At 38.9% G+C, this 15827-nt stretch overlaps 1 long non-coding RNA gene across 1 annotated transcript in view; it reads right to left on the reverse strand.

Moving 5' to 3' along the window:
* Positions 1-11561: 11561 nt before the first annotated feature.
* LOC308188036 overlaps positions 11562-15827 on the reverse strand; it is a 119108-nt gene continuing 114842 nt past the window's right edge. Inside the window, exon 11 of the long non-coding RNA XR_013945109.1 lies at positions 11562-12126. This is a non-coding gene — a long non-coding RNA (uncharacterized lncRNA). The remainder of the gene's footprint in view (positions 12127-15827) is intronic.

A 15827-nucleotide genomic window follows, 5' to 3' on the forward strand; every position in this document is an offset into this window, starting at 1 on the left:
GGTTCATCCTGTTTTTGACTTGCCTTTGTATGCGCCTAGATGGAACTTCATTTCCATTAACTGTATTAATTCCTGTACTAACACAGACCAATGTGTAGAGCTAGAGAGGAACAGCCCAGCAGAGCAAACATGCCTCGTGTAGAGATAGATGTGAAGACACAAACACGCCTTGCAGTGCACTGATGTCTCTCCGCTCTGTGTGCAGTGATGTAAGACGTGTGGGGAGCTGCTAGACATGGCCATTGGAGCTGCTGCCCTGCCTCCTGACAGGCAAAAGTACATGGCCAGCTTACGGCTGGATGTCTGCTTCTGATCTGCCCACCTGGAAGAAAACATGAGGTCAGTGTAAGAGGTGGAATCCCCCTGCTTGGATGATCATTTGGTGTTATTTTTTTCTGTCCAAAGAGTATGTGATTTAACTGCAGACACCTGGTCAAATTCCAGCCGGTATAGCCCCACGCTGCTTTTGCGAACTACTTTTTCAGTTTTAATCCAATTCTGCATCCTCCCATCCCTTCCCACCTTTGATTTGCTGTTGTATTGCATGACAGAAATGATTTCTTTAGTAATCTTGATAACCATTATTCCCATAACTAATATGCATTCATATTCTGAGAACTGCATAGCATTAGTTACAGAAAACCTCCAAGCCCAAACAGGTTTCAGCTGTGACATCTCTAAGATAACCACTGTGCATGATCACATTCATGGTAATTAGCAATACGTTCAGACCTCACATTCTCTGAATGGTGTATACTGTTTTAACACAGATGACTTCTGCTAAAAATTTTATTTTGTTCTCATTTAATATTTGTCTCCTGTTTGAAGAACAGTCTTGGGAACAGGCAGTTTGGGGAAGCTCTGTAAGCACAGGGAAGGCAAGCATTTTTTCACCAGCTCTCTCCCTGTAACCACAAGTGCAACTCTTGTTTTGCAGTATGTTGTGTCATAGTGAATCCGTATCAATGCTGACTGGCGTACCAGCTATGGTCTTACTGCATTTTTGGATCCTCTCCCAGTATAAATCCCCCTTGTAATTTGCTCTTTCAGTGGACCTCCCAGTAACTATTTCTGTGTTCAAGGCTTTTGTCTTCTCCAGAGTGGCTCCAGAGGAACAGCCCCGCAGTGGGCACCTCATGGTACCTATGCACTGTAGCAGCACAGATTTTTGCAAGTGTGGCTGGTAGCACAGACTTTTGCTAGAGTTACCCAGCTTGTCTAAAAACATTTACATTTATTTTAGTCTTTTAGCAAATGGAGTCAAAATTTTCACACTGGGCATCCATTTTTAGAGAATAAGGAGGCTTGCACATGTTAAAACAAAACTCAAAAACTTACCTGCCTTGTGGAAGAAGAAGTGTAATGTTCCACACATACTTGCAGCAGAGATCTAAAATTTGTAAATGGTGGCCTTGATGGCAGGGAGCTGGTTGATGTTTATGTTGTATATATGTGTACTTTCTCCTGGGCAGAGAAGGGGAACGAACAACTGAAATCCTGGCCTCACAGAAAATTCTGTGCCCACTGCTTTTCGCTTAGTCTGTTATAACCAAATGCACAGGCTTTGTTCTAGCAAGAAATACTCAGCCTCTCTTCATTTAATGCTGTTGTTGGACTAAAAAACAATGTTTAAGCAGACACAGATTATAAAACTGCATGCTACGTAGCTCATGATCATCTGCTTTCCTCACACCTACTGAGTCTCCACAACAGAACAGTGCATGACCTCAAAAAAAACACAAACCCAACCAACCAACCAACCAACCAACCAACCAACACAACTACCCCCCCCCAAAAAAAAAAAAAGCTGACTTGAATTTAAAAAAAAACACAACACTTTCCATAACAATTCCAGCCCAGGCTACTAATGTTTTGGTACAACCTTCTTCTGTATACAACTCTGGAAAATATTTGGCACCACAGAGTTGTTCTTTCAAGTTTCTATTGCTGTTCCCATTAGCTGTAATGACACCTACTGCTAAGGACAAACCTGATTAACTGCAGGCTTGCACACTGCTAAATATAGGCACATGTTTTTGCATTTACTGTAGATCCCAGTGAAGAGAACGCTATGGATTTTTTTGGCCCTTTGTTTTAATGGGATTGCCAGGATGACTAGAATCTGAAAACTCACAGCTCATTACCAAGAATGAAATGCTGACCCAGACAGAGACAGAAGATTTTAAAATGACTTCAGAGACAAGATCCAAAAGGCTGTTGTAGAATGTGGAGAGTACTTTCCCTCTTTTCCCCTCTTTCTCCAGTACAGAACGTTTGCTATGTATTTACTGAATGTAAAACTAAGCTAGAAATTTCCAGGCAGTTTTGCATCTTGGAGAGGAGCAGGATGTTTTAAGCTACACATAGTGCAATCACTACTCACACTCATCTAAGATGTTTATGCTGCAGCTGTGAGTCTGCATTTTCAGCAGAAGAGTTCAGGATCTGCAATGCATGTCCTGGAGCCCTTGAACATGGCCAGCATGGTAAGTATCCTTACAGCAGTTTTAAATTAAGAGATCCTCTTTAAACAGCAAGAAGAAAAGAGAAGATTAAAACCAGCCTCAGTATTGCCTATTCTCCTACGTTTTTCAGACATGTAGTAATTTTTCCTTGTCTACCAACTGCATTTATTCCTATGAACAAGAGTCAAATAACATTCCTAGTCATTTATTAAAGGTATTAACAAATGGCCCTGTTTTGAAGTGTTGAGTGACCTCAAAAACCTTCCGAGTCCAGATATGTGTGATATTTTTGGATGAGAGAAGTTATAAAATACCCAGTTTTGCTGCTGAACGTAACATCAGGGTTTTTTGGTTTTTCTCACCATGGATGTCTGAGCTTGCCTACGTATAGGTATGAGGGTAATGCTTTTTATGTGAGCAACGCTTTCTTTTGTATAGCATGTGAGATAGGAATAAAGGATTACAACTAACTTAAGTTTTCATTCCTCTTTACAGTAATCAGATGCTGTATAATCAAAATATACACAAATGGCTCTACATAACCAGCTTGATACCCCTGATCTTAAGGTAACCTTAAGTTTTACATGATTTGTATTTCCTGATACATTTTGCACGTGGAAGAATGATTTCAGTGCCTACAACTAAAACCAGCACCTTGTTGCTATATCCCCATTCTTCCAGAGATTTTGTTTTTTTGGCTGTGTAAGACTATAGTTTGTATTCTCAAAACATCTTTATTGGATCTAATATTTTCTGTCCATGGTTTTCCAGGTGCAACTTGTTCCTTTTAGATAGTCAGTGAATTCTCTTTTGGGACCATTTCAATGTCATGAAATGAGACTGCCTATGAGCAACTGAGGGCAAAAAATCAATGGTTTTTTTTTTTTTTTTTTTAAATCTGGTCCTTGATTTTCATTGTTATAGCTCTTTATTTGTAATACAAAGCTGATCTGTTGAAGAGTGTTGTGTGAGTTAATCTGCTATTATTTGTGAAACATTGGAAGATTCCCAGGAGGGAGGGAGGGTTGAACAAGAACAGTGCTCTGCTAGTAAAATTTGTTGCACTCAAACTAAGATGTCAAGGAAATACGAACATCTTGAATGCAAGTTCACAGCATTTTTGGAATCATTTCCCATGATAACTTCATTCCACTGAAATGAACCAGAAACGAAATAGATTAAGGACAGACAAACTTTGGAATAAGCAAAATTTCTTTAATTCATTTTTTTCCCAATAGTTTAAAAAAGATCATTATTTTGCAGGCAGTTATTAAAAACAAAGCAAGACATGAAAATTAGAGCTCTTAGGGACAGGGCAACAACAATTGTATGTAGACTTACTGTGCTGGTCACAGAAGTCTACTTCAGCCCTTGATTTTCTGTGGATTAAGACACTGATGTTATGCTGCTTATCAGGGAAGGCAGTAGGTTGTATAGTTATCTCCTGATTGGGGCAAAATCACTACCCTGAAACCACACAACCTACTACCTCATCCTGTTAAGAGCATTAAGTGGATCTTCTGAAGAATACTAGCATTTCATCATTTGCAAGTAAGATTTCCTGAACACCTTCTATCCCACGTGTATCTTAGTCTTAAAAAGACCATAATTATGTCCTGCCAACCCTTCCTCAGTGTTCTTCCTGGAAGTTCATCAGAATTGGTCGGGTGACTCCACAGACAGAAGAACTGCAGTGGAAAGCACATGCCCTCCCAAGTTAGCATTATGTAATATAAAAGTAAGTTAAATCAGTGTTCAATAACTGATTTTAAAAATCTCTTTACTTAGGATTTTGCTAAAGTTAGTTAAGAGACTTAGGATCTTTTTACTTAGCATTTACTGGTTCCAGGGCAGAACATGAGCAACTGGAAGACATCCTCTTTGTTTTATTATCCAAGTCATCACTTAGTTTGTCAAACAGCTTATGCAAAGTGGATTTAAATAACTTCTCAATCAAAATTGGCATTTTCCATTGAGTATAAACACAAATGCCACAAAGTAATGAAGATATGGGTCAGCTTTTTCCAAATAGCCACTCGCAAGAGCATGCTGGCAGTTGGAGAAAGCTGAGCATGAGCAAACCCATAGTAGACTGGGTGGTACCTCTGTGCCCTGTCACTCACACACCTCCTCTGAGAAGATGACAAAAAGGAAATTACTTTTGAATCTAAATGACAGATCCAGGAATTTAAACAATCTAAGGACGTTTGTGTTCTTTCATAACCCTGCTATAAGAACCAAATTCAACGTGTAGTCAGAGCCAGAGAATGTTACAATTGAAATATATTTACTTTGCCTTTTGAAGACATATCCAGCGATGATATCACAGCCACTTCAGGAAAGACAGTAGATTGTATAGTTATCTGACAGGCAGGGCATAACCCTAAAACTATACAACCTACTACCTCACCCCAAAGGACAGTCAGACTCTGATCAGACGAAAGACAAACTATATTCCCAGACAGCTGGATGACTTGGTGACAACCTAGAAGACAGAAAACTCTGGAGATAAATATTAACAGCGTACAGTCTGAAACAGTTTGCTACATACCAGCTGACATTTTGCTTAATGAGCTCTAGTTTCACATTTGAAATTTTTAATAGATTTGCAACTTGTGAAGTCATGTCAGTGACAAGATACACAAGGGGAAAGAGGATACAGCATTCATTTTTAATAAATGCACTTTTGTACTTCCAGCTCTGACATGACTGCATCTTATCAAACCAGTTTTGTCACTTTAAGAAAGGCATTGCAATGACTTAGAGAGTGGATGCTGATTTAGAGGGATTGTTTAACACTGTCTTCTAGATATTCCTCTATTACCCTAATGGGGAACAGCTGAGTTTCTCTGACTGACTTTCCCAAGTTCTGCATAGGTAAATCCATAAGACTGAATCAAGAATTTGTCCAGACTGTGAGAAAATGTTAAGACTTACTTAAGCAACATGCTACTCCTCAAAGGACAGTAACCCAGCTCTGAATCAATGGCCAAACTAAACATACACTACTGTACTACATAGACTTTAGTTAACATGACTAGCAAAACTGCCACTATAGTATAATCTACTTTAATCTCACAACTATGCTAGAGTTTGAGCAGCTTGTTATTGCCTGCCGTCTGGTTTGATGTACCACAACACATCCCATTGAGGGAAAATCCAAAGAAGTGAAAAGAACCGTAGTACCAGTCCATATTGTAACATAAATACTGCTTTAATAAATAAGCAGACTTTCAAAGCAAATACCCCAACTTCACAAGCTAACTTAGTCTTTGTTAACGGTAAGCTAAAGAAAGCAATAAATAATACACACAGAAACTAAAGCCATGCTTCACTATGAAGCAGATCTCACCCCAAAGGAGGCAGTTCACGTTTCAGGGCAACTGAAGTGATCTTTCACTGCTCTTAGCAAAATCGATATGGGAACCTAAAAAGAGAGCAGCAAGAGAAAATGCATGTATCAACTTCATTTCTGTGCATACTAAAATAATTACAAGGTGAGTGACAGCAAGTGAAAAAGCAGAGAGCAGCTTCTCTGTACATTTTCTCAAAGACAACCATGCACAGCACCAGCTTTCTCTTTCACTTGTTACTACCCCAATCATACCACAGCCTGGGGGCACCCCCACTTTGAAAGAGACAGGCAAGAGACAAAGCACCGTGAAAAAAAGAAAAGGTATTTTTTTTAGATTGACTCAAATGTTAAGAGCACTGCAGAGACAGGCAGAGGTATTAGCTACTTCACCTTCAAGGAACAAGAGAATGCAAATGCCTAACCAAATTAGAGAGCAATGTGTTAATCTATAAAAAGCAATGTTACACTGACAACTTCAAAGATCACTTCACTGTAGTGGACTGTGACCACATGTAGAAAGAGGTTACTGATTGCTCTGAGCTGTACATGTTGCATATTTGTGGCACAAAACAGGAATGGTGCAACCTTGACTTCTCTGAGACCACTGCATGAGAGGGAATACTGTACAAACCCAGATTTTGCAATTTATAACATCGATGCCCTTGCAGGCCAAAGCAAATATTCATTAAAATATTCTTTGTATGTTATATAAAAAAGTGTAGCAGGAGAGATTTCAGCACCTCTTTAGCATAAACTGGTAACAGCTAGTAACAAAGCTTTCTCTAACCTCAATTGACGAAAGTCATTTGGAAACCTCTGCAGCAGAAAGCATGACAGTTTTCTCTATACACTTAAGTGTTTTAAATACCTGCATTTTCTGAGTGCCAGCTTTTGGGTAAGGTCAATTACTCTCTGAATAATCACTTGAAAAATAATAAAAAAACCTCCCCTGTGCCTGTTTTTTGTTTAAAAACAAGCATCTTCTTTCTGTGTGCAGCCAGAGATCTCAGTGTTTTTCCTAGGAGCCTAGAATTTGTATTGGAGCCTTTTCTAAAATTCTGTGCAGAAGTTGGTAAATTTTAGAAACGCTGGGTGTGTACCTGTGTACTATGCAGTCACCCCACAGAAAGGGCTTTAGTTTAAAACAAACCCTATGCTTATATAAATATAAACCAGCACATAATAATTGGAGGAAAGCTGTGCACTGTGTGATTTACTTCAAAGTGAGACTTTTGGATAAGCATTTGTTTTAGAGTGAAAGAAGAAAAACAATGTAATGCTTCAGTGTAACTGCTCTTTATGCTGGATGGTCCCGTGAAAACAGTTCAAAGAACTAATTTCTGGCATTAAAAATGATGTGTTTACAGCATTGAAAAGCTCAGCCTACCCCACAGACCCAAACACTTCCAACCACCAGAAATTTCAGATGAAGATCCTTGCAGCTGATTCCAGTGACTCCAAGAGACAGACCCAAACAATTGTAAAATTTTGGAAAACCTGATATGTTTTAATGATTTATACTGCCTGTCTGTCTTTCACTCATGGGTGCAATGTCAGTTGGGAGACTGAAAAATGTTCATCCTTTTGAAAAAATTGTGAGCTTTTAAGAAACATTTCAAAAAGATTCACTTATCTTCTAGTGAATGCAGATAAGCTTTTGATAATGATATTTAAGATTCTTCTCCACACCTGAAGTTCTGACATAATGTTGCCTTAATGTATATTCTTCCACAAAAAAGGGAATAATTTGTTACTTCATAGACACTGAGATAATTATTTGTAAAGCAATATAAACCTTGTGTAGTTCTATTTTCTGTAAGATCAGTTATTATGGGTATTAGTAGTTTAAAGTATTCATTAGCAAACAAAAATGGAAAAGAATGTGCTTTATCCAACATTTAAAATTAATTATTCTCCTGCTCTCACAAGCTGCTCATAAACTTATTTTAATTAACTAGATCACCAAACAAGGATGAACTTTAAAATACCTAATGAAAGAAAAGTGCATGTTCACTTTCTTTCTATGAAGAAGACATGCATACAAAATAACTATCTGGCAAGAGTTATGTTTCTAGTTTAACAACTGTTTAATACTAGGAAAAATATGACATTTCCATATTCTAACTCTCACTGTTCAGTGAAAAATGTCTTGGAACAGATGTTAATAAATACCTCAGCAGTCACTTTTAAAAAGGCACAGAGCCAACTCTGCTATTTCTATGATGTAATAGGAAAGATGACAGTTTTAGAGTTGGCTTGTTATATAATTAAAAGCCTTAATAATTAACAGACTTTGGGACAACACAGAACAAGCGTTCTGCAATTTCAGAGCACCTTCCACCCCAAATATCAGAATGATTTACAAATGCAAAACTTCACTAGGATCCCGGGGGTGAGGTAAATGCCCCAGGTGCGTGCTTGAGGAAGTGCACGTTGACTGCACTGGGGAAATGCACGGCTCAAAGGCAAGCCACAAGGTAGGGACATTCCCCAGCAAGGTAAAGGGTCTGGATGCAGGCCAGATCAGCGCTTTCGTGCTTGCTTCCATAGAACGAGTATCTTCTGGCTTCCAAGGTGGTGTAGCCACCACTCTGTTCCTGCAGACTATTTGTTCACTATTATAAACGTCACAAACTTCTGCTATTAAGAGTGGTTGTGGGGTAGATGGCTGAGGTTCTGCTGTGGTAGATGCTGAGACCAAGGGAATCTTTCTGACTGAATCCAATAGACTCTGTGCAGGAAATTAAGCTGACACATCATCATGTCAGCTAGGGCTGTGACAGAGCAGTACCATTGCAGGTAACTTTTCTGAAGATTTCAGACAGAAACCAACAGATGGAGGGAAGGATACAGTTTCCTAGGATCCACATATGACGAACTTCACACACAGTATTTCCAAATGCATTTTTAAGTAAATATAACATACATAATGCTTTCATATAGCTTGCATCCTTCAAGAAGTGAAAAGTATTTTACAAACAGATTCTGAGAATCTGTGACTCCTTGGAAATATGATGTATATGGTAATTTAACTCATTACTGAAATAAAGTTGCTTCTAAGATGGCAAACAACAGCTCTTTCACTGATTTTGAAACTTTACTGTAATTTAATAATCACAGAATCATAGACTCATAGAATGGTTTGGGTTAGAAGGGACCTTAAAGATCACCCAGTTCCAACCCTGCTGCCATGGGCAGGGATGCCACCCAGCAGATGAGGTTGCCCAGGGTCTCATCCAACCTCTGTTGCTGGGGGCCCCAGAGCTGGCTGCGGTACTCCAGGTGGGGCCTCACAAGGCAGAGCAGAGGGGGACAATCCCCTCCCTCGACCTGCTGCTGGCTGCCCCTCTGTTGCTGCAGCCGAGGGTGCAGTTGGCCTTCTGGGCTGCAAGCACGCACTGCTGGCTCATGCCGAGCTTTTGGTCCACCAGAACCCCCAAGTCCTTTCGGCATGGTTGCTCTCAATGAGTTCTTCTCCCAGTCTGTCCTCATGTCTGGGATTGCCCCTACCCAGGTGCAGCACCTTGCACTTGGCCTTGCTGAACCTCATTAGGTTCACGTGGGCCCATTTCTCAAGCTTGTCCAGGTCCCTTTGGAAGGCATCCCTTCCTTCTCTTGTATTGACTGCACCACTCAGCTTGATGTCATCTGCAAACTTGCTGAGGTGACTCAATCCCACTGTCTATGTTGTTGATAAAGATATTCACAGAATCACAGAATATTCAACAGTACCGGTCCCAGGACAGACCCCTGAGGGACACAACTTGTCACCAGCCTTCACCTGGACACAGAGCCATTGTCCTTAATAAATTAAGACAGATTCTGCTGGAACTTCAGACAGGCACAATAGGAAATATTCAAAGCATCAAGTCTCTACAGCCTCCTTCTACATTCAGTTGTTTTTTTAAAATTTGTTTCAGTTAGGCCCTGCTCTCTGTAGTTCTCTGTACAAGCGTTTGTCTTTCTCAACTGGCTGCAGAAGAACATTAGTCTCCATACACTAAGTTCTTAATATCCGTAACTAGGCATTAGTATAGCGAGACTATGACTGCGAGACCAAACTTAGCTTTCTCTACCTTTTTGAGAATATCCAAATGGGTGATCAGCTCTGGTCATGATGTTTGTTCAGTAGTGAAGTTACTTGGCACTACAGTGTACAGGTGCGCTCTTCTGGTTTCTACGAACCCTGTTCACAGTTTTGCTCTGGAACAATCTCTTTGAAATCATCAGAAGACTTTTTAAAAGAAAAAATACTCAGTGGGCTTGGGGAGCAATTCATACACTGTTGAAATCAACAGTATGCTTTCACATGATCTCTCTCTCTTTGAAAATAGTCCTGATGATCCACTACAGCACAGATTATAAAGCACAGATATTGAAGGTAACATTTCTGGATCCTCAGAAAATGTTCACATCAGAATAGAAATTAGGAGCAACTGACTGCTTGTATTGAGTAGTAATTCCATTAAAATCAGTTATGTAATTGTTGTCCACCTTTGTTTACCTTCATTAATACACAGAACATTATAGGTACTGTAATACGGTTCTATCTATTACATAATTTTGTAAAGTCACAGAAACCATTGTCTTTATCAAACTCTTTGGAAATATTTGGCAAAAAGGAGCAGTCATGAAATGAAACAGAACTCTGTGGCTACATGTCTCTGAACTCTCTAGTAACTTACTATGTTCCTAAAATCTTGAACACTTTATGTATGGAAAAAAATGGCAACAGCATGCAAAAAAATACAAATGTAAATAATTCCATCTGACACATTGTATCTACTACAGACCTGCACAAGAGATTCCTTACTCTTACCTGGACCCTTCCTAAATTCAATGAAATTCCTCCATAGAAATGAATGCTCATGTAACATGTTTCAGGAAAGGTTTACAACACTATACAAAAAGGGGACATGCTTAGTAATTGTTACTTTAATATACTGAATGGGTGTATAGGCATCTGGCTAGCACTAAAGACAAGGAGCTGGTGCTGGGTGTACATCACAGGAGTTCTGCACCTTCACAGACATGTTCTATACATGTTTAAAATGCATTTCATAGCCTCAGTGCTGTAAAATGTCTTGAATGTTAAAAAGATGCTTCAAAGGGGAATGTAGTAGGAAAAAGACAGTTTTCCATCAAAATAACACCTTATTTTTCTAGGATGTTTGATCTTTTCTTCTGTTTATGCAAACTGAAGCACCTAGACTGCCATATATTTTACTTTTCTATAGCATTTATTTCTGAGTTTTGCTTATATAATACTCCAAATGCTAAAAAACTATATAAGTTAGTATTCATGAGACTGATGAAAACACTCAGCATTTCTCAAAGCTTCCACAAAAAGAGAAATTAAACCAGGGCTAATCATCAGCTACTTTGTATGTTGCACTTGTATTCTTCAGCAAATAAAAATTTAAGGAGATACTTTTTTTTTTTTAATATATAAAATAAACTCCATAAGGAAAGCAGAACTGTTTAGCGTATTATGAGCTATTTGCTTTGTACAACTTAAATATTTACCCTTGATGTTTTCCTAGCATAATCTTTCTGTCTGCTCACTTACCAGCCGATTTGCTGTGCTAGCCCTGGTGGGCTTTCTGCCCAGCCTAAGATGGCTGCCAGGCGTGACACAGACGGCTGCAGGAGCAGCAGCAGCAGGAACTCACGGTTACCAGATCCCAATGCCCAGAAATCGGGGTGAGGCCAGCAGCCAGGGGAGATGAAACCTGTGTAGAAAGGGCAAATCCACCAGGGGCAAGTGAGACACGTCTTATGAAAAACAAATGTTACAGGTATTCTTCACATCTTAGCAGGCATAAAAGCAGAAAAGCAAGGGAGGATTATCTGGGAGATGAGTATCTGCAGTAAGAGGAGGTGAAGCTGTGACAAATTAGGGATTGCTTCTTGTTAAGAAAAGAGCTAAGAAAGCATGTCAGTTTTATTTTCTTGTCAGAGATGGCTAAGAATAAAAGGTGCAAATAACACCTTTCTTACAGTAAGCATTTCCTAAACATTCATAATTAATCTCCATGCTCTATATCAGATTGAATTCATGCAGATGACACAAAAATTAAATATTAATTACTCCCCTTCCCCCAAATATTTGCTTATTTCAGGATGTTGCATATTGGACCTTTTTTTTTGAAAGAGCTGAACTCCCATAAGTCAGCTGACATCACCTGGATTTACTTAACATCTTTGAATATAAAATCTGATACTTAAACTGAATACCCTCACCTTTGATTTTACATGTAATACCCAGTTCTTCAAAAATGCATCTTTCCCACTTCCCCTTGAGCCCTGTGAAAATAAAAAATCCAACAGGGCACAATCACTGATGCAGGGAACAGTCAGGATCAACATATTCCAACCCATCTTGCTACATACTTGGCCATACCACAAGCAACTATTTGAATACTGTTTCCAAGCATTTTCTGATGGAAAACAAAAAACAAACAAACAAACAAACAAAAACAAACAAACAAACAAAACGAACGCTCACTACATAGAGAATCTTAAATAAGCTATATGCTTTTTAAGACAGCCAGACTTGGCTTTTTTCATAGTTGCAGTTCACATAGTGACACACCTAACCTATGTGCTACCACTGATAGGAAGCTTTATTAATTGCAGTCCCATACATAAGTTAGGTAAATAACATCAACCAGAGTCACAAGAAATTGTCAAAACAATATTAACCTGATGTCCTCTTGAAAACTGCCATCCCCGATCTCAACCTGCAAATTCCTTTTTTGGGAAAGCTCAATTTTCACTGTCAGAAAGATTTATATGCTTGGAATTATTTTCCTTTTTAAAACATGCAATAAACCAGTATATGCAAGTTCTGTCTTAATTAAGCATCAAGAGTGAATGTCAGACAGAATATGTTCTAAGCCTCAAGAAAACTAAAATTCATTTTACAGAAATGCAGCTGCACTAATAACTCTGGTTGGTAGAAAAAATGTCTTTTGCTTTTTGCCCCACAACACTTCCATTTTAAATTTTAGCCCTCAGTGAGATCAGGCAGCTGACAAGTAGGACTGAGAAAGTTAGTAGACTGGGACCCAGGACTAGATCAGTCATCTGAATAACCCAGCATTGTGTGAATTTAGCCTAAAATTCTATATTTACATCAATGCACACTTACAGTTACTATCAGCACAAACACAATAAAGTTACTTGTCTGCTAACAAAGAGTAAATTCTGTATTATGGCAGACAAACAAAATCTGTTCCATTTGCCATGATTACTTAGACCTGTGGCATTTGGAATTAGGAGTAGCATTATGTGAAAAACTGGCATATAATCAACAACTTATGTATTATGTTTTAAAACACTGTTAAAAGTTTAAAATTAATTTCCAGCTCAGAACAATGTTCTGAGGTCTTGACTGTATGCTGGCTTGAGCCATTGGGCTTGGTTCAACCCAACAGTCACGAAGCCAAAGCCTGGAAGTTTACATACATTAACACAGAGAAAATACTTGTGCAGTCTGCAACTCTGGTTCACGTCCTGCCTTTCATCCCCTTCCTCTGCCTTCCTTTTGGAGCCTGAAGTGTGTCCTACATGTTTCATGTCTACACTCCCAGGGACCTCAATGAATTTACCGCTAACATTGCTAACTACTGAGATGCATTTTTCCTTTTAGCTACTGTTTTTCTTTGGTTACCAGCAGATGATCTCTATGTACAATAACAGCTTTGTTACTCTTTGATATTGTCACAAGTTGCATTATGATTAAAAAAAGGTACACAGGTGGGTTTTGTCATGACTCTTCTGTTTCTGCTCTGATCCATTATTTTCCACTCAGAGTACTCCAAGCTGTGGGTACGACAAAGCAAAGAAGGCTTACATGTACTCTCACTGCACAACTTAATGAGATTACCGGTCTCATTAGCCATCCAACAAGAAGACTAGTCCATGACCCAGATCAGGTTTACATAATACAAGCCTTCAAAAAGTGAGGGAGAAATCACCAAAAAATGCTGTTCATTACCAGGGCACAATTTCACCATCACTGGCATGCTGCAGCACTCATTCAGAGGCCATGAGACCAGGTGTGCCACACTGTGACGGCCTGCAGCACCACTACCTTCAAGCATGGGCAGGATGAGGCTGAGTGCCAGGGAGGCAGCTCTTGCAGATGTGTGTGCTGAGGGAGCCGAAGAGGTGCACAGTGTTCAGAGTGCCCTGGGGTGAGCGGGGCAGAAACCAATACCGCACTTGTTTGCACAACGAGCGCTCTTCATGAACTGCAGGCAAGGAGCTCGGTTAGCCAGACACACAGCGCTCACTGTTTTCAGCTCCCTCTGTGCAACCTTTTGTTTTCTCAGGTGACTGGGGCTCTAAACAGATTTACTCCAGTCTAAGTCTTTTTACTTGAGACTAAAGCTTTCACTAGTTAAACATTCATTAATGGACTCAAACCACGGTTTCAGGTGGTGGAGAGTAAGCAGATCTTTGCCAGCGTTCAATGATGATCCTTTGTGTCCATTATTCATGATGCTGTTGCTACAGGCTCGAATTTTACATAAACGAAAGTCACAAGAGAAATGTTACGATGAGCAACTGTGAAGAGTACAGGAAAAGAACACCACATCAGCTGGTATTAAAGACACAGTTTAGTATTACATTTTCTGATTTTGAAGCCTCTTGGGAGCAGAAATATTAAACATTTTCTCTGAAGAGTGACAAGCTAAAACCTAAAATCTTGAAGATGGTCTTTAAAATCAATTTCTTTATGCCCTCTGCACAACTCAATTCAAATTCCCCAAATATGAAAAATACATAATCTCACAAATTCATGTACCTTGCATTCCTTTTAGCTCCTTTTTAAGAACTAAAATTGTATCCTAGCTATCATGTAAGCTATTGTCCTGCATCTGCACTGGGACACCGGAAGATTTCAGAATTAAAAACCTGTTGGGCAAGTAGTATATTATACCTTCTGTGAAGTTAGAAACATGCTCACTGACAGTATCAACCCACCGATACAGCAAGCAGACTTGAGGCCACTGTCTACAAATACATCAATTCCTCTCCCTTTATCAACATAGAAGATAGAGTCATATGAAAATACCTGCCTTCCTATCTCACAGCTTTTGTGGCAAATACATGGGACAGTAATTCAACATCTTCCTGTTGGAGAAATGACTTTGAAATAAGCTTCAGGCTCAGAATCCATGACATGTAAATTAACATATACTTCATAAGATATATCTTGTGAAAGTACGTCATGTGTTTAAGGCATTTCTAGACTGTTTCTTGATGGAAATATTCTAAATATATTCTTCTGTTTATAGAATAATATTTTAATTATTTATCACATTTCGTTTTCTAAGAACAGAAAAGGAATTGGATTTCTAATAGTCCTCATAAGATAATAAGTCTAAGTACTTCTTTGTAACCTTTTATAAATTTATATGACATATGTTCAATCCCTAAGAGAACAGCATATTTGAAACACAACACAAAAAAGTTGATAGAGTAGAAAAAATTGATGTGTGAAGACCACACACTGCACATGTACAGATTCTGACTAAATGGTATCATTAAAATTTCAAATGTTGGGATTCATGGAATTTCCTCAAACTGGTGCCGTGTATCTGTTCACCTACTTATGAACAAGTCATTACAGGAGCAAAGTTAAAGAAAAAAATTAAAAAGGAGAAAGAGAGAAATAAAGAAAGAAAGAGAGTCTAGGTGTTTGTAATGGGAATTGAGTTTTCAGGCCAGAATGTATATCAAGACAATCTAAAAAAACCAAACACAACAACAACAACAAAGGAAATTCAAATCGGCACTACTATCAATATATCCACTAGGTGTCACAAAATAATCATACAACCAGATGAAAAGCAATTATACGTAAAATGCGTCAGTGTACTACATCAATGAAGTGCTGCTTTGAAATGAAATCTGTTATAAGACCAGATGCAGGAAAATGTCATGAATCTCATGAATATACATACTGTCAGGAGTGTATGGGAACCTGAGCCATG

Source organism: Anser brachyrhynchus (genome assembly GCF_964034855.1).
Source record: "Anser brachyrhynchus genome assembly, chromosome: 1".
NCBI classification, from domain to species: Eukaryota; Metazoa; Chordata; class Aves; order Anseriformes; family Anatidae; genus Anser; species Anser brachyrhynchus.